This window comes from Coregonus clupeaformis, chromosome 16, assembly GCF_020615455.1.
Source record: "Coregonus clupeaformis isolate EN_2021a chromosome 16, ASM2061545v1, whole genome shotgun sequence".
Lineage (NCBI taxonomy): Eukaryota > Metazoa > Chordata > Actinopteri > Salmoniformes > Salmonidae > Coregonus > Coregonus clupeaformis.
Genome location: NC_059207.1, coordinates 38,970,030 through 38,997,903, shown reverse-complemented (window position 1 = coordinate 38,997,903; position 27,874 = coordinate 38,970,030). Strand labels below are relative to the sequence as shown.

The 27,874-nt window shown below is 43.7% G+C and overlaps 1 protein-coding gene across 1 annotated transcript in view; it reads right to left on the bottom strand.

Annotated features, from left to right (window-relative positions):
* The window catches only part of LOC121584775 (nuclear receptor corepressor 2-like), a 204,824-nt gene extending 177,267 nt beyond the window's left edge, over positions 1-27,557 (bottom strand). Inside the window, exon 1 of the mRNA XM_045225707.1 lies at positions 27,408-27,557. The gene's annotated coding sequence lies outside the window, so the exon portion shown is untranslated. The remainder of the gene's footprint in view (positions 1-27,407) is intronic.
* Positions 27,558-27,874: the final 317 nt, after the last annotated feature.

Sequence of the window (27,874 nt, the reverse complement as noted above, 5' to 3'; positions counted from 1 at the left end):
TCTGTTAGCCTGTGTGCCTGTCTGTTTCTGCACTCTTGCAAACTCCTGATGGAATTGTCATGTTTAGCATTCTTGAGTAGCAAGGTGTGGAATGACAGTTAAACAGACTGGTACCCAGGCTAGAAGTCTGTGGCTCTGTCATGAAAACAGGTTTGTTTTTCACCATCAACTGCTAACAGTTGGATTTGATTGAATTCACAGAGGATGATGTCATCAAATCATATCACTGAGACTGGCCCTAATTTGTATGATATGTGATGTCACAGGAGTGAATAAGGAACTTGGCAATTTTAAACATAGCTTTGAAAGGTTTTTTGGGGGGGCTTTATGACAAGGTGTTATGATCCAGGTGGAGGACAACTCAACATGGCACACGCAGTGGTGGACGTCCAACAATAAACATGTCGTCCCCCACGAATGACGCAGCTGAGATAGAGACCAACCACATACACCTGTTTAGCAGATGTTATTGCGGGTGTATCGAAATGCTTGTGCTTCTAGCTCCGACAGTGCAGTAATATCTAACAAGTAATATCTAACAATTTCACAACATATACCCAATACACACAATCTAAGTAAGGAATGGAATTAACTATATGGACGAGCAATGACAGAGCGGCATGGACAAAGATATAGTAGAAAATTATAGAATACAGTATATACATATGAGATGAGTAATGCAAGATATGTAAACATTATTAAAGTGACTAGTGTTTCATTTCTTAAAGTGGCCAGTGATTTATAGTCTATGTCTATAGGCAGCAGCCTCTAATGTGCTAGTGATGGCTATTTAACAGTCTGATGGCCTTGAGATAGAAGCTGTTTTTCAGTCTCTCGGTCCCAGCTTTGATGCACCTGTACTGACCTCGCCTTCTGGACGATAGCGGGGTAAACAGGCAGTGGCTCGGGTGGTTTATGTCTTTGATTATCTTTTTGGCCTTCCTGTGACATCGGGTGCTCTAGGTGTCCTGGAGGGTGGGGAGTTTGCCCCCGGTAATGCATTCGGCAGACCGCACCACCCTCTGGAGAGCCCTGTGGTTGCGGGCGGTGCAGTTGCCGTACCAGGCGGTGATACAGCCCGACAGGATGCTCTCAATTGTGCATCTGTAAAAGTTTGAGGGTTTTAGGTGCCAAGCCAAATTTCTACAGCCTCCTGAGGTTGAAGAGGCTCTTGTTGCGCGTTCTTCACCACACTCTCTGTGTGGGTGGACCATTTCAGTTTGTCAGTGATGTGGACGCCAAGGAACTTGAAGCTTTCTACCTTCTCCACTGCGGTCCCGTCTGCTGTTTCCTGAAGTCCACGATCATCTCCTTTGTTTTGTTGACGTTGAGTGAGAGGTTATCTTCCTGGCACCACACTCACAGAGCCCTCACCTCCTCCCTGTAGGCTGTCTCGTCATACTTGGTAACCAAGCTTACTACTGTTGTGTCGTCTGCAAACTTGATGATTGAGTTGGAGGTGTGCTTGGCCACGCAGTCATGGGTGAACAGGGAGTACAGGAGTGGGCTGAGCATGCACCCTTGTGGGGTCCCAGTGTTGAGGATCAGCGAAGTGGAGGTGTTGTTTCCTACTTTCACCACCTGGGGGCGGCCCGTCAGGAAGTCCAGGACCCAGTTGCACAGGGCGGGGTTCAGACCCAGGGCCTCGAGCTTAATGATGAGCTCGGAGGGTACTATGGTGTTGAATGCTGAGCTATAGTCAATGAACAGCATTCTTACATAGGAATTCCTCTTGTCCAGATGGGATAGGGCAGTATGCAGTGTGATGGTGATTGCATCGTCTGTGGATCTATTGGGGCGGTAAGCAAATTGAAGTCTAGGGTGACAGGTAAAAGTGTGTCCGTCTTTGGTATAACCACTCACAAGGGTAGCCTACATTCATGAAGAGAGCACACTAATTTCATTTCTTTGCTTTTTATTTGAGCAAAACCACTTCCTTGAAATGGAAACTACTTATTGTGATGGAGTAACATTTCTAATTAAAGGCAATAGGCAGCATGCTGTCACGACTTCCTCCGAAGCTGCCTCCTCTCCTTGTTCGGGCAGGCTTCGGCGTTCGTCGTCACCGGTCTTCTAGCCACAGCCGCTCCTCATCTCATCGTTCCATTTGTTTTGTCTTGTTTATTACACACACCTGGTTTCAATTCCCCTCATCAGTACCTGTATAAGTGTTCCATCTGCCCCCTTGTCTTTGTGTGTGATTGTTTATTGTGGAGGTTAGTTTAGCTAGGTGGAGCTCTTGTTTTTTTGTATCGCTGGGATATTCACCCGTGTGCCTTGTTGTTTCCAGTGCAATGTATATTTCCGCACTGGAGTGTTTGAAGCATTGCTGCGTACCGCTGTGTCAACAGAATAAACCTGTTAGTCTGTGATTTACCCTCCTGCGCCTGACTCCTTTAAATCACATCACCACACATGCTGTTGTGACAATTGTGAGTGAGTTAGTGTAGCCTTCTTCTCTACTCTAATGAATGAAGTGAGAGGAGAATCCAATTTCCTTGCAACTAAAGGAAAGTTGTTTAGCCTAATTGATGTATTGGCAGAGTACAGCATTGATCTGGATTCTAGGGATGGAAAGCAAGTTGCGACATCTGCCCAATTTCTGTAGCCTATCTTTACAAGCATTTCACCATTTAAATTCATGTCTACTGAGGCCAAGCTGAGGACCTCTCCCACTAAACAAAGTGGGCCCTCTGCCCAGTCTAATGAAAACTCCTCTCCATAAATACTGCTCTGGTCCTGGTGAGCTCCACACAGTGACAGCTTTAGGATCAGTCTCGCCGCCAGACCCCATTAACCCCTGGGCCAGCCACAGGAGCACCCCCCATACACCCTAGACTCCCCCTTTGAGTAACGAGTTCCACAACTTTGTCCAAAATATGTTAGAGACAGCTGTGGTGTGTGTGTGTACACACACTGATCACCATAGCCTTCACTGTGTAATGGGCATGAGAATTGAAGCATTGTGACCGCAGGCTACTGGATCTGTTGCTGCTCAGTTGATGTAGCCAAACCAATTTACCGCACGGTGATGTCACTATGGAAAGCCAAAACTGCCGCCCATGCAAACCTGCTTATAAGGAGGTCCTGTGTAGATTGTTTTTTCAACCTGCAACTATCAGGAAATAACAATTATATAAAAATAAAATTAGTGTTAGTTTCATCAGCTGTTGTACAATATGATAAAAAACACAGGAAAAAATAGATTGACTGCACTGGGCCTTTAAACTAGGTGCAGACATCTTTTGTTGCCACAGTGACAGACAGATTATTTTTAATAAGAGCAGATAAGAAAATTAGATTTCAGAATCAATAACCTCAAGAGCTTCTAGCAAACCACAAACACTGCTACTAACCAATAAACATGCCTCCACAAATACTGAGATCAACCATAGTGCAAGAAAACATATAGCCTTGCCTAGATACAGAAGGAAACAAAACTATGAATTTATAACGGGCTTCGACCTATTAATATTGGAGTGCTGCAATGCCATTTTCAAAATATAAAGTATCCTGCATTGTCTGGTGTAAATTGACACAGCGTCATAATCCCAATCTGAAGTAGATTCCTTCAGTGTGTGGTGTGCTTTGTCTTAGCAATAACAGGGCATGCTCTCTTCTCACGTGTCCTAACCTGAACCCAAGGCCTTTCCATCTGGCAATCTCAGTCAACTGTACTGTAGGTATTTTCTCAACATCAGGCCAGGACCAAAGCGGCTGTGTGTCCAACTCAATGCTACTTTCATTATGAGATTCATTAAGAGGCTTCTCTCGAAGACAGCTGCAGTGGATCATGCCACTCCATTGGACCGTTTGAGTCAACCATAACATTCGCCTTGCACGGAATCTACCAGGTGCAGTCCACTAGGAATCCAGTGAGCAAGAAATGCCAGACAGCTGTTGTTACTCATTCAGTGAGCAAGGACGGAAAGAGGGACTAGGCCTGGGAGGCAGTTTCACGGTGACTGCTCCATATTTCCCTTTGTGTTCTGCATGTCAACTTAAGTGTTTACAAAGGTGTGCCAGGACATACCAGCCTCATGCCACTTCTATGAAATCATGTTTATGTTGAAATGCAGCCATTTTGGCTTGACATTAGGTGGAAGTAGGTAAGATACAGGCTTTAGTCTACAATTAGTAGGCATATTCCAAGGGCTTGGAATTGCCAGGGACATCAAGATACAATATCACGATACTTCGGTGCCGATACGATATGTATTGCGATTCTCACAATTCTATATGTATTGCGATTCAATACTGTGATTTTATTGCGATTCGGTGTTCCAAACATAATGCTCACCACATGTCTGCTGAAGAGGGACGAGAGACGTGAGAAAATGAGTTTTGATCAGTCATGGAAATAAAAGTGCTGAAAACATATTGGCTCCCTATTTAATAAGATGGAGAACAAGCTATGAAGAAAAAAATACTGTAGTGTTGGAGCAGGTACAGCCTACTAGTGCAAAAATAATATTGCGATACTGTCAAGACGATACGATATATCCTCAAAAATAATATCCCGATATGTAACTGTAGCGATATTCTCCCCCAGCACTACCTACAGTGAGGGAAAAAAGGATTTGATCCCCTGCTGATTTTGTACGTTTGCCCACTGACAAATAAATGATCAGTCTATAATTTTAATGGTAGGTTTATTTGAACAGTGAAAGACAGAATAACAACAAAAAAATCCAGAAAAACGCATGTCAAAAATGTTATAAATGGATATGCATTTTAATGAGAGAAATAAGTATTTGACCCCTCTGCAAAACATGACTTAGTACTTGGTGGAAAAACCCTTGTTGGCAATCACAGAGGTCAGACATTTCTTGTAGTTGGCCACCAGGTTTGCACACATCTCAGGAGGGATATTGTCCCACTCCTCTTTGCAGATCTTCTCCAAGCCATTAAGGTTTCGAGCCTGACGTTTGGCAACTCGAACCTTCAGCTCCCTCCACAGATTTTCTATGGGATTAAGGTCTGGAGACTGGCTAGGCCACTGCAGGACCTTCATGTGCTTCTTCTTTAGCCACTCCTTTGTTGCCTTGGCCGTGTGTTTTGGGTCATTGTCATGCTGGAATACCCATCCATGACCCATTTTCAATGCCCTGGCTGAGGGAAGGAGGTTCTCACCCAAGATTTGACGGTACATGGCCCCGTCCATCGTCCCTTTGATGCGGTGAAGTTGTCCTGTCCCCTTAGCAGAAAAACACCCCCAAAGCATAATGTTTCCACCTCCATGTTTGACGGTGAGGATGGTGTTCTTGGGGTCATAGGCAGCATTCCTCCTCCAAACACGGCGAGTTGAGTTGATGCCAAAGAGCTCGATTTTGGTCTCATCTGACCACAACACTTTCACCCAGTTCTCCTCTGAATCATTCAGATGTTCATTGGCAAACTTCAGACGGGCCTGTATATGTGCTTTCTTGAGCAGGGGGACCTTGCGGGCGCTGCAGGATTTCAGTCCTTCAAGGCGTAGTGTGTTATCAATAGTTTTCTTGGTTACTATGGTCCCAGCTGCCTTGAGATCATTGACAAGATCCTCCCGTGTAGTTCTGGGCTGATTCCTCACCATTCTCATGATCATTGCAACTCCACGAGGTGAGATCTTGCATGGAGCCTCAGGCCGAGGGAGATTGACAGTTCTTTTGTGTTTCTTTGCGAATAATCGCACCAACTGTTGTCACCTTCTCACCAAGCTGCTTGGCGATGGTCTTGTAGCCCATTCCAGCCTTGTGTAGGTCTACAATCTTGTCCCTGACATCCTTGGAGAGCTCTTTGGTCTTGGCCATGCTGGAGAGTTTGGAATCTGATTGATTGATTGCTTCTGTGGACAGGTGTCTTTTATACAGGTAACAAACTGAAATTAGGAGCACTCCCTTTAAGAGTGTGCTCCTAATCTCAGCTCGTTACCTGTATAAAAGACAACTGGGAGCCAGAAATCTTTGATTGAGAGGGGGTCAAATACTTATTTCCCTCATTAAAATGCAAATCAATTTATAACATTTTTGACATGCGTTTTTCTGGATTTTTTTGTTCAATGTGGATCTCACTGTTCAAATAAACCTACCATTAAAATTATAGGATGATAATTTCTTTGTCAGTGGGCAAACGTACAAAATCAGCAGGGGATCAAATACTTTTTTCCCCTCACTGTAAATGGATGTGTATGTAAACTTCTGACTTCAACTGTTTGTAAGAATTCTGTTAATTGACTATAGCTCAGCATTCAACACCTTAGTACCCTCCAAGCTCATCATTAAGCTCGAGGCCCTGGGTCTGAACCCCGCCCTGTGCAACTGGGTCCTTGACTTCCTGACGGGCCGTCCCCAGGTGGTGAAGGTAGGAAACAACACCTCCACTACGCTGATCCTCAACACAGGGGCCTCACAAGTGTGCGTGCTCAGCCCCCTCCTGCACTCCCTGTTCACCCATGACTGCGTGGCCAAGCATGCCTCCAACTCAATCATCAAGTTTGCAGACGACACAACAGTAGTAGGCTTGATTACCAACAATGACGAGACAGCCTACAGGGAGGAGGTGAGGGCTCTCAGAGTGTGGTGCCAGGAAAATAACCTCTCACTCAAAGTCAACAAAACAAAGGAGATGATCGTCGACTTCAGGAAACAGCAGAGGGTGCACGCCCCTATCCACATCGACGGGACCGCAGTGGAGAAGGTGGAAAGCTTCAAGTCCCTCCGCATACACATCAATGACAAACTGAAATGGTCCACCCACACTGACAGTGTGGTGAAGAAGGCGCAACAGCGCCTCTTCAACCTCAGGAGGCTGAATATATTTGTCTTGGCACCTAAAACCCTCACAAACTTTTACAGACGCACAATTGAGAGCATCCTGTCGGGCTGTATCACCGCCTGGTACGGAAGCTGCACCGCCCGCAACCACAGGGCTCTCCAGAGGGTGGTGCGGTCTGCCCAACGGTTTACCGGGAGCAAACTACCAGCCCTCCAGGACACCTACAGCACCCGATGTCACAGGAAGGCCAAAAAGATCATCAAGGACAACAACCACCCTAGCCACTGCCTGTTCACCCCACTATCATCCAGAAGGCCAGGTCAGTACAGGTGCATCAAAGCTGGGACCGAGAGACTGAAAAACAGCTTCTATCTCAAGGCCATCAGACTGTTAAATAGCCATCACTAGCACATTAGAGGCTGCTGCCTATAGACATAGACTAGAAATCACTGGCCACTTTAAGAAATGGAACACTTTAATAATGTTTACATATCTTGCATTACTCATCTCATATGTATATACTGTATTCTATATTATTCTACTGTATGTTATTCTATGCCGCTCTGACATTGCTCGTCCATATATTTATATATTCTTAATTCCATTGCTTTACTTAGATTTGTGTGTATTGGGTATATGTTGAGAAATTGTTAGATATTACTTGCTAGATATACTGCACTGTCGGAGCTAGAAATACAAGCATTTCGCTACACCCGCAATAACATCTGCTAAACACGTGTATATGACCAATACAATTTGATTTGAAAGCACCATGACCATCAGATGCAGTTCATCAGTCCAGTAAAATAAAAAATACAATTATTTCAATTTATGCTCAGCTGTGCCTTTCAAGTGCTACACCAACTGATATATTTTGTTATCAAAGTTCGAGTTTCTAAGCATAATATGGTCTGAGAAGAATATTGGCAGGCCAGGCATATAGCCAATATGCTGTGATAATGCATTAGGCCTAGGGCTGTCCCCGACCCAAAAAATAATCTTGGTCGACCAAGAGGCGTCTGTTCTTCCGACCAACCGATTGGTCAAAATTTTTCGCGGGTATCTTTATATATATTGACACATCCTATGTATTTTAATCAAATCAACTATATTCACTGAGAATGTCTGATGCTTTAAGCACACTCTTTGATTAAATAATTAAGACATACAAAGGACTACAGGGCGTCCGACCAGCAATTTATTTGATTGTGCCGGGCCCGGCTCAGACTTGCGGAGCTGTGTTAAAAAAAAAGACAGCGAGTGATTGTGTGACTAGCAACCGTTGTCGCTCTCTTCTCTCTGCTGCAGCGACCACCACAGAACATCAAGTGTTTATCCGTGTTGCAGAAGCTACAACATAATTAGTCATTTCTGACTGAAAAGTTCTGTTAGCGAAATCCCACATTTGTTTAGGAAAAACATTCCCTATTCCCCCAACCCTTGCTCTCTTTACATGACACTTGTATGTATCGCATGGACGTGACCAAATACCTATTCTCAAAGGACTAGTATTATTAAAAAACGTTGGTTATGTAATTATTACTCCAGAATGTCTGTTATTCCAGAGGACGATTCAGACAGGATTCGTTTTTTTCCAAATTGCCCACTATAACCTAGAAGCTTATAAGAAATCCCGCTATGCCCTTCGACGAACCATGGACTAAGATCGAATCGTACTACATCGGCTCCGACGCTCGTCGGATGTGGCTGGGCTTGCAAACTATTACGGACTACAAAGGTAAGCACAGCCACGAGCTGCCCAGTGACACGAGCCTACCAGACGAGCTAAATTACTTCTATGCTCGCTTCGAGGCAAGTAACACTGAAATATACATGAGACCATCAGCTGTTCCGGACGACTGTGTGATCACGCTCCATAGCCAATGTGAGTAAGACCTTTAAACAGGTCAACATTCACAAGGCCGCAGGGCCAGATGGATTACCAGGACGTGTACTCCGAGCATGCGCTGACCAACTGGCAAATGTCTTCACTGACATTTTCAACCTCTCACTGTCTGAGTCTGTAATACCAACATGTTTCAAGCAAACCACCATAGTCCCTTACACTAAGGTAACCTGCCTAAATGACTACCGACCGTAGCAATCTCGTCTGTAGCCATGAAGTGCTTTGAAAGGCTGGTCATGGCATTCATCAACACCATTATCCCAGAAACCGTAGACCCACTCTAATTTGCATACCGCCCCAACAGATCCATAGATGATGCAATCTCTATTGCGCTCCACACTGCCCTTTCACACCTGGACAAAAGGAACACCTATGTGAGAATGCTATTCATTGACTACAGCTCAGCGTTCAACACCATAGTGACTTCAAAGCTCATCACTAAGCTAAGGACCCTGGGACTAAACACCTCCCTCTGCAACTGGATCCTGGACTTCCTGACGGGCCACGCCCAGGTGGTAAGGGTAGGTAACAACACATCTGCCACACTGATCCTCAACACGGGGGCCCCTTAGGGGTGCGTGCTCAGTCCCCTCCTGTACTCCCTGTTCACTCATAACTGCATGGCCAGGCACAACTCCAACACCATCATTAAGTTTGCTGATGACACAACAGTGGTAGGCCTGATCACCGACAACAATGAGATAGCCTATATGGAGGAGGTCAGAGACCTGGCCGTGTGGTGCCAGGACAACAACCTCTCCCTCAACGTGATCAAGACAAAGGAGATGATTGTGGACTACAGGAAAAAGAAGAGGGCCGAGCACGCCCCCATTTTCATCGATGGGGCTGTAGTGGAGCAGGTTGAGAGCTTCAAGTTCCTTGGTGTCCACATCACCAACAAACTAACATGGTCCAAGCACACCAAGACAGTCGTGATGAGGACACGACAAAACCTATATACCAGGCGGTGTCAGAGGAAGGCCCTAAAAATTGTAAGACTCCAGCCACCCTAGTCATAGACTGTTCTCTCTCTTACCGCACGGCAAGGGGTACCGGAGCGCCAAGTCTAGGTCCAAGAAGCTTCTAAACTGCTGCTACTCTGTTAATTATCTATGCATAGTCACTTTAATAACTCTACCTACATGTACCTATTACCTCAATTACCTCGACTAACCGGTGCCCCCGCACATTGACTCGGTACCGGTACCCCCTGTATATAGCCTAGCTATTGTTATTTTACTGCTGCTCTTTAATTATTTGTTACTTTAATTACTTTTTCTATTTTAATTTTATGTTTTTTTGTGTTTTTTTTTGGTATTCTTTCTTAAAATTGCATTGTTGGTTAAGGGCTTGCAAGTAAGCATTTCACTGTCAGGTCTACACCTGTTTTATTCGGCGCATGTGACAAATACAATTTTATTTGATTTGAAATAAAAAAATAAAAAAAATTGACAGTTATGACAGAAGCCTGGAGGTTTTTATTATATGCGTGAAGATACCATATTTCAACATGTCCAGGTGATACTGATACCTCGAGCTTGGTTCCCAAGTTTCTAAACCATACCAAACCATCTTTGGTATAGTGTTGCCATAATATTTGAATTGAGGAAGTGTGATCATAATCATTAGGATATTTTAGCGACCCGCAGTACGTCCTAAATGCCCCCCAGCCTTCAAATTTGAGCTAAACAGTGCATTGCGCTTGACATGTGTTTTAAGGCTATGGATGAGAAAGTTAACTTATCATTTCCAAACGTTTAGGTCAGTTGTATGCTGCTTTGTGATCTATTAACAGCAAGGGTTGCATTAAATAGGCTCAATATTTTCTACTGATGCATTTGGCAATATTCAATTAATATGTTCAAAACATATCAACAAAAGCATTCACTGTGAAAGTTGATAGGCTACATGTGGGCCATTCATATAAAGCTTATGCGCAGCACTTAGTTCAATTTATCGAATTAGTTATTGTTTTCTTGAGCAAACCGCGAGCAACACCTCTCAAACTCAGACATTTCTCTCAAAACACAGGGACGTCGATTCGCACGGGACTAGTATTATCAGAGGACCTTGGAGTTCGCCCAAAAACACTTGGGTATTCTGGCTGGAATTGTTACTCTCCTGCCATGTAACAATTACTGACATAGCAGATTCGGACGGGACTAAAATTACAGATGTGGTGTTTTGTGCTCGTGCACATAATTACATTACCGACCTCCCCCAATAAAACGAATCCCGTCTGAATAGGGCACAATAGGGCCTGACCTATAGCATATCATCATCACATCAATACATTGGTTATAACTCATTCTGAACACCGTAACACATGTGACAGCAAAATGGATGCAGAGGACGTGACAAATAAACTCAAAACGGGGGAATTTTTACTGGTTAATCAGGAGGTAAAGGGGAAGTCAGATGTGTGGAATAAATGTCACTAGTTGTGGAAAATACTGGAGATCAAGAAAAAGGTAAGGAGCAAGCGCTGCGTGCATATTATGTGTGCCAAACAGGTGCTGTATAGATTACAATATAATTTTTCTGACCATTTGGAACAATGTAAACAACACTAAATAAATTATAAGCGTACCAGAGAGTCTGTTGTAATGTTTTCTGTTAAGCCTTTATTACAGCAAAGTCTAAAAACAGTTGCATTAATTTGTGAATGCAATTTCCGAAATGGAATGGTTTATTTATTGTTTAAGCAAATTATTCAAGGATCACAAAGTAAAGATTAAAAACAGTCGAATTTGTGAAATGTTCTACTTGACATGTCGTTGCATGAGGCTTAGTGCTCACGGAATCAGTAGGCTATTAAACAAACACTCAAACAGGCAACATAAGCACTATCTGTCTTATTTCTGTAGATATACTGATGATTTATAAAGCAAGGCACATTTAACAGTTAGGCTATTGATTATAGACCTAATTAAATTGAGATTTCCTCTCTCCTCACTTTTCTTAGACAATAAGGCAAGGGCTGTTTTCTCATCTCCTCATTCATGCTAACTGTAAGTCGCTCTGGATAAGAGCGTCTGCTAAATTACGTAAATGTAAATGTAAATGCTGCTGCCTCCGCCACATTGTTCTCAACACCAATATGCTGGATAACTTTGCTATTATGCACAAAGCAACATGATCTAGGTAAAGGTGCCAATTCAACAGCGCACTAATGTGTTTCAGAACCGCGGACAGCGACCACTATCCAAAACCGGAATAAGTGTTGGATTGTGGTCGCTGTGTTGCACCATTGTTCTTATGTAATATAACCATGACTGTGCAGCGACGCTCCCCATCCAACCTGACAGAACTTGAGAGGATCTGCAGAGAAGAATGGTAGAAACTCCCCAAATACAGGTGTGCCAAGCTTGTAGCGTCATACCCAAGAGGACTCGACGCTTTAATCGCTGCCAAAGGTGCTTTAACAAAGTACTGAGTAAAGCGTCTGAATACTTATGTAAATGTGATATTTCCGTTCAAGGACATTCAAGGACATTCAGAGACTTGTCCCGAAGCCACTCCTGCGTTGTCTTGGCTGTGTGCTTAGGGTCGTTGTCCTGTTGGAAGGTGAACCTTTGCCCCAGTCTGAGGTCCTGAGCGCTCTGGAGCAGATTTTCATCAAGGATCTCTCTATACTTTGCTCCGTTCATCTTTCCCTCGATCCTGACTAGCCTCCCAGTCCCTGCCGCTGAAAAGCATCCCCACAGCAAGATGCTGCCACCACCATGCTTCACCTTTAGGGATGGTGCCAGATTTCCTCCAGACGTGACTCTTGGCATTCAGGCCAAAGAGTTCATTCTTGGTTTCATCAGACCAGAGAATCTTGTTTCATGGTCTCATAGTCCTTTAGGTGCATTTTGGCCAAATCCAAGCGGGCTGTCATGTGCCTTTTACTGAGGAGTGGCTTCTGTCTGGCCACTCTACCATAAAGGCCTGATTGGTGGAGTACTGCAGAGATGGTTGTCCTTTTAGAAGGTTCTCCCATCTCCACAGACGAACTCTGGAGCTCTGTCAGAGTGACCATCGAGTTCTTGGTCACCCCCCTGACCAAGGCCCTTCTCCCCCGATTGCTCAGTTTGGCTGGGTGGCCAGCTCTAGGAAGAGTCTTGGTGGTTCCAAACTTCTTCCATTTAAGAATGATGGAGGCCACCGTGTTCTTGGGGACCTTCGATGTTTAGGTACCCTTCCCCAGATCTGTGCCTCGTCACAATCCTGTCTCAGAGCTCTACGACCAATTCTTTCGACCTCATGGCTTGGTTTTTGCTCTGACATGCACGGTCAACTGTGGGACCTTATATAGACAGTCCAATCATGTCCAATCAATTGAAGTCTCATAGCAAAGGGTCTGAATACTTATGTAAATAAGATATTTTGGTTTTTTATTTATAATAAATGTGCAAACATTTCTAAAAGTCTGTTTCCACTGTCATTATGGGGTATTCTGTGTAGATTGATGAGGGAAAAAATGAACTTAATCAATTTAAGAATAAGGCTGTAACGTAACAAAATGTGGAAAAAGTCAAAGGGTGTGAATACTTTCCGAATGCACTGTAAGTTTTGGTATACCATGCAACACTACACGCAAGGTGTTGTAGCAAACAATGAATTTCTTCAGTCAGCTGTTCGTTAAAAAACGTCATTATTTTAATACCCGTCTTCATCCATAACCATCGGTTACAACAATTGTACGGAAATTGTGCCAGCCCTACTCACACGCACGGTTAACCCTTCCCCATCCAAACCACTAGACTGACTGAGTCCAGGTGACAGGCAGTGTCGTGGTTGCTCTGAGACTGGACTTAACTTAGATGTGAAGTGCCCTATTTAGGGGACTGAGCAGTTCTGGACCGGTTCCTACCGACATTTGTGTACAGATCGCTCTGTGAAAGCAACATAAATTGCTGTACACTCCGTGAAAGAGCTGGTTGTCCCGCTTCAGATGCCGCTTTCAGCTCTGAACTGAGATGGAGTATGTGAAATCTGACATCTCATTTGCATAGGGAGCAACATGTCACATTTTCTGGCCTATCCAAACAAATAATCGATTTCTTCTGGCTGTGAACCTCAGAGCCCCGCTCGCAATACGGCATATGAAACGGGAGACTGTAGGGAATGCAGCGATAGCAGTCCCTTCTCTCTGTGATATTCTCAGACGGATTTAGAGCTCTTAACATGGAAAAATATTAAATAATTTTGTAAAACTGAAACAATACCACTTTCTATTGGTCACAGAGGGACGAAATCACTTCTTGCTTAAAGCTAGTGCTGAGCGATTAACCGAAATGTAGGCTATTTTTAGGTTTTAAAACAACTAATTGACCGACGTCGATTGAATTAATTGAATTCCATTTTGTTAGTTGTTTTTTTCTGTGAGCTCAATGTGCACATTGTGAAGTTTCTCTAGAGATAAATCTGATCTAGCCCGAACTGTGCAATGTAGTAGGGAGTTGTAGGTTCCAACAGGCCAATATTCTACATAGTTTAGCGCGTAAAATTTGGTCATGAACTACAATGAACACAATCCATTGTGCACCTACTTGTCCGGTCTTTGTGTTTCTTTCACACCTGCTATGTAAAAGAGACAGAAGGATGTGCGATGGAGAGGGATAGAGAGTAGTTGCTTCGTGAGGCATCTCTACCTGAAAATACTTTATCTAAGTGATTGATAGTTTGTATTCAGCAGTCATAAAAATGCCTTATTTACTTTAAAGAACTACTAAAATAGTGATTTCTCAGACAGCAGCTCTATAGAGATGAGATAATGACTTGGAATGAAATAAGGTCATCAAATAAAACAAATATAATATACACGAGAACTGAAATATTTTATTAAAGTAAAGTAATGTGAATAAATGATGGTTAATAGGTGATACGCAGTAATGGGCAGTCACTACCATCATGGGACTTGTATTAATTATTTTATTCTGTGTTGTTACAGCATTCAATCCACATAATGCATAGTGCTTCATGTTTTAAAAAATTATTGAAACTGAAATCGAAAAAAACGTAATTGAACCGAAACAATCTCAGAAAGCACTACCTAAAGCTGAAGTTGTAACGAGTCTGCTGACATTTGAATGGAGTCCCCGCTTTGCTCATAGGACGCTCTGCAGATAATTATCTGTCATCAGTTATTTGAAATGGTTCAATTTTGTACTGTCACTAAGTATGATTATATTTATTATACAGTTTAGGTGAAATCTTATAGTAAGATGATTAGAATTTGATTGTTACTATATTTAGAAAGCATTTCAAGCCTTATTCCCCCACTTTTGTTGAATGGGGGGGGGGGTATTATTTTTCATATTCGTACTGTGCACTTGAGCTTGTGTCCTCAAAAGTGACTACAGCTCAGTAATTTATAACTACTTTTAACAGAAAGGTGAGATTTGAATATTTCTGGCAGTATAAGCATTACTAGGTATTGTTTATGGCCCTCTCATGATAAATAATTACTTTTGGGTATGTCTATTTAGGCGGTAATCTACATTTAACAGGTTTTAAAAGGCTAAACCACCTCTTCTCACACTACCTTTGATTAGCAGCTGACTTGGTGAACTCAATCCCTGCTTGGATCAGATGATCCTGTTTAATAGAGGAGCGAGACTGGACTGCACTTCAACAACAACACACATCACTATTCAGGGGAAACCTTTAGACTACAATAATAAAAGAGGTTCTCCCACCTCCTCAGTTTCTTGTCGGTCTTGAGCAGAGAAGCATTCAATGATGCATCAATAAGCACAAAATAAACAGGCTATTTAGGCTGCTACATAGAGCATTATGGATTTACTCAATTTATAGGAAGTGTTTGTAATATGCTTGGCATATAATGATGCATGACACAATCAACTCAGAAGAAACCATCTCAAGGCAGATAGTAGCTGTATTGCAGCCAATCGTAGATGAAACCACAGCTTTTTTTTAAAGTCAAAAATATCATCTTTAACAAACTGTTCTCTAGGCCAGGGCTCTCCAACCCTGTTTCGGAGAGCTACCGTCCTGTAGGTTTTTCCTCCAACCCCAATCTAGCGCACCTGATTCTAATAATTTGCTGGTTGATAAGCTGAATCAGGTTAGTTACAACTGGGGTTGGAGTGAAAACCTACAAGAGGGTAGCTCTCCAGGAACACGGTTGGAGAGCCCTGATCTAGGCACTCTTGCCGTAATCAGAATTTGATATTCGATTGTAAGACGATTCCACAGAAATATTATTAATCTAGACTATTTATTTTACTCAAAATGCCCATCAGAGCGGCTTGACCTTGTTCAATAAACACCACCAGCATTTCATATTATTCAAATATCCTCTGAATGGCATTTGGAGCTAATTTCCCTCAGGCCTTATATAGTAATTAAACACTTGGCCTGGTCTCTGGCATTTAATATCACAACAGAAAGCATGCACTTGACTTTTACAGCACTCTAACCAATTGTATTTTTATGTGTGGTTTTTCGCGTTATTTGTAATTTATTCTGTACATGTTTATGCCACCGTCTCTTATGACCAAAAAGAGCTTCTGGATATCAGGACAGCGATTACTCACCTCGTATTGGACTAAGATTTTTTCTTCAACGAGTCGGACGCAAAGGATATCCTACAGACACCCGACAAGGCCCAAATCCCCGTCATTCGCATGAGAAAGAGACGGAGATATCGTGGACGTAGGTCGGGCTGCCTTGTAAGGATCCGACGGCGAGCAAGTAAACTGCCTCTTCCATCAATCCTATTAACCAATGTTCAATCATTTGAGAATAAATTGGATGACCTAAGATTACGGTTATCCTACTAACGGGACATTAAAAACTGTAATATCTTATGTTTCACCGAGTCGTGGCTGAATGACGACATGGATAACATACAGCTGGTGGGATATACGCTACATCGGCAGGATAGAACGGCTGACTCCATAAGGGGTGGCGGTCTGTGTATATTTGTAAACAACAGCTGGTGCATAAAAACTAATACTAAGGAAGTCTCGAGGTTTTGCTCGCCTGAGGTAGAGTATCTCATGATAACCTATAGACCACACTATTTACCAAGAGAGTTTTCATTTATATTTTTTGTAGCTGTCTATTTACCACCACAAACCGATGCTGGCACTAAGATTGCACTCAATGAGCTGTATAAGGCTATTAGTAAACAGGAAAACACTCATCCAGATGCAGCGCTCCTAGTGGCCAGGGACTTTAATGCAGGGAAACTTAAGTCCGTTCTACCAGCATGTTAAATGTGCAACGAGAGGGGGAAAAAACTATAGACCACCTTTACTCCACACACAGATATGCGTACAAAGCTCTCCCTCGCCCTCCATTTGGCAAATCTGACCATAACTCTATCCTCCTGCTTATCAGCAAAAACTAAAGCAGGAAGCACCAGTGACTCGGTTAATAAGAAAGTGGTCAAATGACGCAAATGCTAAGCTACAGGACTGTTTTGCTAGCACAGACTGGAATATGTTCCGGGATTCGTCCGATTGCATCACCACATCAGTCACTGGCTTCATCAATAAGTGCATCGATGACGTCGTCCCCACAGTGACCGTACGTACATACCCCAACCAAAAGCCATGGATTACAGGCAACATCCGCACTGAGCAAAAGGGTAGAGCTGCCGCTTTCAAGGAGCGGGAGTCTAACCCGGACGCTTATAAGAAATCCCGCTATGCCCTCCGACGAACCATCAAACAGGCAAAGAGTCAATACAGGACTAAGATTGAATTGTACTACACCGGTTCTGACGCTCGTCGGATGTGGAAGGGCTTGAAAACTATTACCGACTACAAAGGGAAGCACAGCCTCGAGCTGCCCAGTGACACAAGCCTACCAGACAAGCTTAATCACTTCTATGCTTGTTTCGAGGCAAGCAACACTGAAGCATGCATGAGAGCATCAGCTGTTCCGGATGACTATGTGATCACGCTCTCCGTAGCCGATGGGAGTAAGACTTTTAAGCAGGTCAACATTCACAAGGCCGCAGGGCCAGACGGATTATCAGGACGTGTACTCTGAGCATGCGCTGACCAACTGGCAAGTGTCTTCACTGACATTTTCAACATGTCCCTGACTGAGTCTGTAATACCAACATGTTTCAAGCAGACCACCATAGTCCCTGTGCCCAAGAACACTAAGATAACCTGCCTAAATGACTACCGACCCATAGCACTCACGTCTGTAGCCATGAAGTGCTTTGAAAAGCTGGTCATGGCTCACATCAACACCATTAACCCTAGACCCACTCCAATTTGCATACCGCCCCAATGGATCCACATATGATGCAATCTCTATTGCACTCCACACTGCCCTTTCACACACGGACAAGAAAAACACCTACATGAGAATGCTATTCATTGACTACAGCTCAGTGTTCAACACCATAGTGCCCTCAAAGCTCATCACTAAGCTAAGGACCCTGGGACTAAACAGCTCCCTCTGCAACTGGATCCTGGACTTCCTGACGGGCCGCCCCCAGGTGGTAAGGGTAGGTAACAACACATCTGTCACGCTGATCCTCAACACGGGGGCCCCTCAGGGGTGTGTGCTCAGTCCCCTCCTGTACTCCCTGTTCACCCATGACTGCATGGCCAGGCACGACTCCAACACCATCATTAAGTTTGCCGATGACACAACAGTGGTAGGCCTGATCACTGACAATGATGAGACATCCTATAGGGAGGAGGTCAGAGACCTGGCCGTGTGGTGCCAGGATAACAACCTCTAGGTCTAGGTCCAAAAGGCTTCTTAACAGCTTCTACCCCCAAACCATAAGACTCCTGAACAGCTAATCATGGCTACCTGGACTATTTGCATTGCCCCACAACCCCATCCCCCTCTTTTACGCTGCTGCTACATTGTTTATTATTTATGCATAGTCACTTTAACTCTACCCACATGTACATATTACCTCGACTGTTGGTTAAGGGCTGTAAGTAAGCATTTCACTGTAATGTCTACACCTGTTGTATTCGGCGCATGTGGTCAATAAAATTTGATTTGATCTTATTAACTATGGTCTGAGCCTCAAAGGGCCAATAAAGAAAAACATCTTACCCCAATTTCATGCTCCCTCAAATTATGCTTACAGCGCAATTTCACTATGTTTATATGAATCAATCAATCAAGATGTGGTCTGATATGTAGAGCTAACTGTAAAAGAGGCTCATATATATGTAGGCCCCTGATAGACCCCTTATAAATGAATGTCAGTAAACCTTTTAACGCTAAAATATGAGTTTGCTCTGCATTATTATTTCTGAATACATTGTGTAATAATTGCTATTCCATAACTTATCCTACAGAGAGATTTCAGTTGTTTTCTGACCATGATAGTGATAGTGGCGGAGGCGTCGGGTGAGGTTGTGTCTCTCTCTGGCGGGAGGTAAGCTTGGCTTATATGGTGTTGAGTAAAGCTTAAACCATGTATTTAGATTGTAGGTAGGTATTATAGTTAGGTATTGTAGGTAGTTTATCTAGGTAGTTATCGTAGGTTATTGTAGGTCATTATTGTAGGTAAGTATTGTATTCGGCTGAGCCCGGTGAAGCACGAGGCTAGCTAACCCACTACCTGGACTACCTAGCGGGTAGCTACTGGTAACTATTAGCAACTGTGGATAGTTGTTTCCAATGTTATTTCACGCTTAAGAGTACCTGTAATTATGTCAGCTAGCTGCCTACCATTCAGCTGTTTTTCTAACCTTATTATCTGAAGTGTTAACGTTAGGTAGTTAGTAGCTACTGTACTCGAAATGTAGCTAGCTTGTTGCTACCTGGAGAGCTAACTAAACAATAGCTGGAACGACCTAGCTTTAATATTTGGAGACGCTTTCTCTCCGTTGGGATAGATGCGAACTGGCTGAATCGATTCAGTGGCTAGCTTTGCACTTAACTGACTAACAGTAGCTACTAAGGGTAAGTTATAACCTACATTTGTGTTTTGTTTTTACATACTGGTAACCAGAGTCGTTCAAGGGAATTCGGGACATGGGTGACTAGTTAACGTTAGCTTGGCTCTCTCTGTGTGTTCGTGCCGTGGGAGGAGGGGTTGGTTCGTTGGCAGAGAGCAATGGCTAGCTAGTATGCTGACTATTCTAGCTAACTAACTGGCTGAATAAGTTGACGACGGACTCACTCAAACTGTCAAAACTAACCCAAAACTTTACACACCGTTGGTCACGGACACTAATGATACTAATGATCTGCTTGGCGTGTTAACACACTGGTGGTTTGTTGTAACCGAGTATTGGTGCTAAACCCTGTTATTGGAGGCTGGCATGCTAGTTGGCTATGGCGTCATAGGATTCGGTGCCCTGGACGGTTTTCACGGAAGAATACTGTACCAAGTTAGCTAGCTGAATAAACTAAGTTAGAGTCTATTCCTAGAAAACATTGAACCGCTGTAGTTTACAACAATTATAATTTCTAAAGTGGAAGTTGGGAGAGTTATATTTGAGTGTTTCAGTGAAACGTAAGTGAGGGAGGCCCCGCTCTCTCGCTTTCCCAGATGTTTAGTTCATTTCATTCCGATCTCCTTTGCATTATTGTAGCCGTTTTCTGTAGCCTGTCAACTATGTATCTGTCTATCCCTGTTCTCTCCTCTCTGCACAGGCCATACAAACGCTTCACACCACGTGGCTGTTGCCACTCTAATCTGGTGGTCCCTGCGCGCACGACCCACGTGGAGTTCCAGGTCTCTGGGAGCCTCTGGTTTTGCGGCCAACAAGGCAGAGTTCATCTCAGCCTATGCTACCCTCCAGTCCCTAGACTTCTTGGCGCTGACGGAAACATTAATTACCACAGAAAACACTGCTACTCCTACTGCTCTTTCCTCGTCTAACCATGTGTTCTCGCATACCCGAGAGCATCTGGTCAGCACGGTGGTGGCACAGGAATCCTCATCTCTCCCAAGTGGACATTCTCTCTTTCTCCCCTGACCCATCTGTCTATCTCCTCAATTGAATTCCATGCTGTCACAGTCACTAGCCCATTCAAGCTTAACATCCTTGTCATTTATCGCCCTCCAGGTTCCCTTGGAGAGTTCATCAATGAGCTTGACGCCTTGATAAGTTCCTTTCCTGAGGATGGCTCACCCCTCACAGTTCTGGGTGACTTCAACCTCCCTACGTCTGCCTTTGACTCATTTCTCTCTGCCTCCTTCTTTCCACTCCTTTCCTCTTTTGACCTCACCCTCTCACCGTCCCCACCTACTCACAAGGCAGGCAATACGCTTGACCTCATCTTTACTAGATGCTGTTCTTCTACTAATCTCACTGCAACTCCCCTCCAAGTCTCCGACCACTACTTTGTATCCTTTTCTCTCTCGCTCTCCTCCAACACTACTCACTCTGCCCCTACTCAGATGGTAATGTGCCGTCGCAACCTTCGCTCTCTCTCTCCCGCTACTCTCTCCTCTTCCATCCTATAATCTCTTCCCTCTGCTAAATCCTTCTCCCTCCGATCTCCTGATTCTGCCTCCTCAACCCTCCTCTCCTCCCTTTCTGCATCTTTTGACTCTCTATGTCCCCTATCCTCCCGGCCGGCTCGGTCCTCCCCTCCTGCTCCATGGCTTGACGACTCATTCTCATTGCGAGCTCACAGAGGAGGGCTCCGATCAGCCGAGCGGAAATGGAGGAAAACTAGACTCCCTGCGGACCTGTCATCTTTTCACTCCCTCCTGTTTCCGCTGCCAAAGCCACTTTCTACCACTCTGAATTTCAAGCCTCTGCCTCTAACCCTAGGAAGCTCTTTGCCACCTTCTCCTCCCTGCTGAATCCTCCTCCCCCTCCCTCCTCCCTCTCTGTGGAGGACTTTGTCAACCATTTTAAAAAGAAGGTTGACGACATACGATCCTAATTTATTAAGTCAAATGACACCGCTGGTCCTGCTCACACTGCCCTACCCTATGCTTTGACTTCTTTCTCCCCTCGCTCTCCAATTGAAATCTTGCGACTTGTGACGGCCGGCCGCCCAACAACCTGCCCGCTTGACCCTATCCCCTCCTCTCTTCTCCAGACCATTTCCGGAGACCTTCTCCCTTACCTCACCTCGCTCATCAACTCATCCTTGACCGCTGGCCATGTCCCTTCCGTCTTCAAGAGAGCGAGAGTTGCACCCCTCCTCAAAAAACCTACACTCGATCCCTCAGATGTCAACAACTCTTGAGCGTGCTGTCTATAGCCAACTCTCCTGCTATCTCTCTCAGAATGACCTTCTTGATCAAAACCAGTCAGGTTTCAAGACTGGTCATTCAACTGAGACTGCTCTTCTCTGTGTCACGGAGGCTCTCCGCACTGCTAAAGCTAAATCTCTCTCCTCTGCTCTTATCCTTCTAGACCTATCCGCTGCCTTTGATACTGTGAACCATCAGATCCTCCTCTCCACCCTCTCCGAGTTGGACATCTCCGGCACTGCTCACTCTTGGATTGCGTCCTAACTGACAGGTCGCTCCTACCAGGTGGCATGGCGAGAATCTGTCTCAGCACCACGTGCTCTCACCACTGGTGTCCCCCAGGGCTCAGTTCTAGGCCCTCTCCTATTCCCTCTATACACCAAGTCACTTGGCTGTGTCATATCCTCACATGGTCTCTCCTATCATTGCTACGCAGACGACACACAATTAATTTTCTCCTTTCCCCCTTCTGATAACCAGGTGGCGAATCGCATCTCTGCATGTCTGGCAGACATATCAGTGTGGATGTCAGATCACCACCTCAAGCTGAACCTCGGCAAGACGGAGCTGCTCTTCCTCCCGGGGAAGGACTGCCCGCTCCATGATCTCGCCATCACGGTTGACAACTCCATTGTGTCCTCCTCCCAGAGTGCAAAGAACCTTCGCGTGACCATGGACAACACCCTGTCATTCTCCGCTAACATCAAAGTGGTGACCCGATCCTGTAGGTTCATGCTCTACAACATTCGGAGAGTACGACCCTGCCTTACACAGAAAGCGGCACAGGTCCTAATCCAGGCACTTGTCATCTCCCGTCTGGATTACTGCAACTCGCTGTTGGCTGGGCTCCCTGCCTGTGCCATTAAACCCCTACAACTTATCCAACAGCCCATCTGGTGTTCAACCTTATCAAGTTCTCTCATGTCACCCCGCTCCTCCGCACACTCCACTGACTTCCAGTTGAGGCTCGCATCTACTACAAGACCATGGTGCTTGCCTACGGAGCTGTGAGGGGAACGGCACCTCCTTACCTTCAGGCTCTGATCAGACCCTACACCCAAACGAGGGCACTACGTTCATCCACCTCTGGCCTGCTAGCTCCCCTACCTCTACGGAAGCACAGTTCCCGCTCAGCCCAGTCAAAGCTATTCGCTGCTCTGGCACCCCAATGGTGGAATAAGCTCCCCCACGACGCCAGGACAGCTGAGTCACTGACCACTTTCCGGAGATACTTGAAAACCTACCTCTTTGAGGAATACCTGGAATAGTATAAAGTAATCCTTCTACCCCCCCGCCCCATCATAAAAAAAACAAAAAAGAAGAAAAGTGGTTGTCCCACTGACATGAGATATTCCTTTGTTGATTTCTTTATGAATTTTTATGTGCAGCACAACTTTCACTTCTGTCCCAACTTTCAGACATGTCATATAAAAGTAGGCAAGCAAGTAATTTACAGGCAAACAAGAACATGTTCTATAGTTAGCTAGCCTTTCATTTGTGCTTATACATTTTGTATAATATGCCAACAAAGCTGTTTGTTTCTCATAAAAGCACTACAAATCTGCAAAGTTGTGTAAATGTTCCTTACAAGCCAGAATGTTGAATAAAAATATATTTAAAATGTTCTCTACCAAATTGTCTGTGCGGTTTGTCCTTCTGCTGCTCAAAATTTGAGACAAAATATCCACAGGAAAGTAGTGTTTAGCCAACTTTTTAGAGAGCGGGTAGGTATATTGTTCGTTTGGCACCTAGGTAGAGTTCATTTTATATTGGATATTCGATTCTCTTGTCAATAGCTATTGAACCAAGCATCACTGTTACCATTGTTACTCCATGGATATCCATCTGAAAGAAGTCGATGTAAAAAATAATCAATACTCTCTACAAGCCAGAAGGTTGAATATAATGATATTTAAACTTACTTTATAGGTTGTCCGTGCTGTTGGTCCTTTTGGCGATAGGAAGTTGAGATGGGTAAACAACACTTTCCTATGGTTAACCTAACTTTTTGCGGCGCCGGTAGGTTCTGTTCCTTGTATTTTCCATCTCCTGACGCATTTCATGTGATGCACAATATGTAAACAATAGCCGAATGTAACCAAACTTTGTTGACCAGAGCGCATTCCCTTGCAATCAGCTGGAAGTGCTTGTGAAATTTGCCAGCTGATTGCGTGGGACAACGTTTGGTCTGTGCTTCGGTTAAACTCGGCCATTGTTGAAATATTGTGCAAGCCAGAATGTGAATTGCGTCAGCATTGAAAATACAAACCGGCTGTGTTCGTAAATTCAGAGCGTTGTCATATTGTCCATTCATAAATTCAGAGCGTTTCGCTCTTGGAGCATTCAGAGTGCACACTGGACACTCTGGCCGAGGAGTAGGGTTGATCTGAGCGTCCTGATCTCACAACGGCAGTCAAGGACCCAAGCTAACTGGCTAAAGTTGGCTAGCTACTTCCAGACACAGATGAGAGAACACCTTACTCTGACCATTTTACTCGCCCTAGCAGTAAAATTCATGTTATCTAAAGCATTGGTGACTAACTGTGCTGCTGGCAACAATCTAATTACATTTTTTGCCGGTCATACTCAACAGGTGTTGCTCGTTTGTAAATTCATCAGTTATTCTGCGCTCTCGCACACACAGACGAGAGTGCTCTGAAATCGGAGTAGATAGCCAGTGAATTTAAGAACGCACCCTTTCACTCTCAGATTCGTAGAGGCTTTGAAAATGGTATATTCGGAAACAGGCGAGGATGGACAACACCACACCTTTTTCTTTTTATATACTTTTTTTTTTTACCTCTTAAGGATCTGACCCTTTTTTTTTTTTCTCGCCTAAAATGACATACCCAAATCTAACTGCCTGTAGCTCAGGACCTGAAGCAAGGATATGCATATTCTTAATACCATTTGAAAGGACACACTTTGAAGTTTGTGGAAATGTGAAATTAAATGTAGGAGAATATAACACATTAGATCTGGTAAAAGACAATTCAAACAAAAAAAAATTGTTTTCTATTATTATTATTTTGTTCCATCATCTTTGAAATGCAAGAGAAAGGCCAGAATATAATATTGCAGTTTAGGAGCAATTTAGATTTTGGCCACTAGGTGGCAGCAGTGTGTGCGCAAAGTTTCAGATTGATCCAGTGATGTATTGCAATACTGGACTATTTTGTATAAAGTCTGCCCAAATGTGCAGAATTGGTCAACTGATATATTTTCAAGTACATAACTATAGAGAACATACAAAAATTATATTGTAATAAAAAAACGTAAGTTTACACACTCCAAGGAATGTCATACATGATGGATCATTAGCTTATACACTAACTCTCACACATCTAGATGGGTGGGTGTGGAGCCAGAGACAGCAGGGGTTCAAACTGTAGAACCCAGTTCCTACATTGAATATAAAAATGGATTTTATCAAACAAAACTATGCTACATTTTATCTCTGGGACCCTTCAGAGCAAGATTAATGAACGTAAGTACATTATTTACCTTCAGAGGTGAATGTTTCAAACCAGTTGCCGTGTTAAGTTTTTTGTTGTTGTGCACTCTCCTCAAACAATAGCATGGTATTTTTTCACTGTAATAGCTACTGTAAATTGGACAGTGCAGTTAAATTAACAGGAATTTAAGCTTTCTGCCCATATGAGAAATGTCTATGTCCTGGAAAGTTTGCTGTTACTCACAACAGCCATCCTAATCACATTAGCTCAACCGTCTCTTATACGGGACACGGATCCCATAGTGGTTAAAGATTGAAATCTGAATATCCAACATAAAACTAATTTTACCTCGGAGCTGAAACAAACCATATACCTACCAGCTCTCAAAAAAGTCAGGTAAACAATACTTTCCCTTGGATATTTTGTCTCAAATTTCTTGCAGGAGAAGGACCAACCGCACAGACAACCATAGAGTGACATGCTGACCAGACCGCTTGCGCATGTTGATTTTGTCCACCCACACCAGAGGCGATCAGGACATGCAGGTTGAAATATCAAAACGAACTCTGAACTAACTATATTAATTTGGGGACAGGTCGAAAAGCATTATACATTTATGGCAATTTAGCTAGCTAGCTAGCTTTTGCTAGCTACTTTGTCCTGGGATATAAACATTGGGTTGTTATTTTACCTGAAATGCACAAGACTCCGACAATTAATCCACAGATAAAAGGGTAAACCAAGTTCGTGACGCGAGGGGTGGGGTCAGCATGTGCGTTGCAAAGTAAATGTACACATACATGTTATTCAATCATTACACAAACACTGCTAGCACACATCAACGACTGTCTGCGTAGCCCCAGGCGCTAAAATAGAACTTGGTTCTATTTGTAACGCTTGATGCGCTGCAAGTCCCGCCTCTCCCATCTCCTCATTGGTTTTTAGGAGCATATACCCACGTGGTGATTGAAAGATGAACTGAGGTCCACACTCCAGTCGGTAATGCACCTTAAAGTTGGTTGCCAACTGCCATATAAAGTCCAAAGAAGAAACGAACTCGGTTTACCCTTTTATATGTGGTTGAATTGTCAGAGTAGGACATTGTGCATTTCAGGGAAAATAACATTACATTTTAGTCATTTAGCAGACGCTCTTATTCAGAGCGATTTACAGGAGCAATTAGGGTTATGTGCCTTTTAAGGGCACATCGACAGATTTTTCACCTAGTCGGCTCGGGGATTAGAACCAGCGACCTTTTGGTTACTGGCACAACGCTCTTAACCACTAAACTACCCAATGTTTATAACCCAGCACAAATTAGCTAGCTAAATTGACATACATTTTTAATGCTTTTCGACCTGTACCCAAATTAATATAGTTGGTTCAGAGTTCGTTTTGATATTTCAACCTGCGTGTCCTGATCGCGTCTGGACAAAATCAACATGCGAGCGGTCTGGTCAGCATGTAAGTTTACATGTAATTTTATTAAACATTCTGGCTTGTAAGGAACATTTACACGATTTTGCACACAAATGTCTCAGGCTGTAGTTATACCAATTAATTGTGCATTACAGCGTGATTAATCAGACTAAGAGAATCCCCCACGTCAACAACAACCAACGTGAATCACGAGCGCAGTGTTGACAAGCTTATCACAAATCAATGAATGTCTGGCATACTAGGCATTGCTAGCTAAATGATTAATTGTATCTAGTTAGCCAAATGGATAAAATACATTACGAAGACACGTGCGTTTTAGGAGATGCCTGGTTGGTGACTAACACTTACCAGTTAGCTTGCTAACTATGCTAGGTAGCTAATGGTTTGCTGTTTTATGACAAGGAGTAGCTAGTCATCAAGTTAGATAATCCAAGTTATTTAGAAAGGCTCGCTACCAGCCAGTAAATCTTAATTATTTATGCTAATTAACTAGCTAGCTAACATTATTTTTATGATAACGTCAGCTAGCTAGTTAGCACTGTTTAGTGCTGTGTTAGCTAGCTAACTGAGTCGAAGCTAACCTAACAAATGATACTGGTTTGGCTACAGTAGCTAGCTGTAGCGTGACAACCTTAGCAGCAGTACGGGTGATAGCTAACAAATACCGTGACCAGTGTTATTTTACCGTATTATTCCAATCTGTGTATGTTGTTTCTAATGTTGTACTAGTTTCCGCTTTTTGTAGGGGTTTCTTTTTCCAGAAGTAATCCACACGAAATAAGAGTTTTCGTTCTCATTTGCTCCACTCCTTTCTAACATTACTTGCGGCAAATGTCGCGTCTACTCTCCCAGAGAATGGTTCCGAAACGCCTCTCTTGATTCAGCTCTTTCGATAGGTCGCATGTTCTCGCGCTCTCTTGCTCTTTCCTCTCCCTCAAGCCCACTCATTCAATAAGCCTAGTAAGCCTTTGCCATATTTAGTGTTTCTCGAGTGGACCTCTACATCTGTGCTGTTTGATGCCCAGATGGGGAACAAGCTGTGAATACATTGACTAACATTGAAAAATAGTAGTTGGGAGATCACAGCATCCCATGCTGTGGGTTTAGCAGATGATGTAGGTGAAGGCCAGTGCCCTGTTAATGGTCTGAACA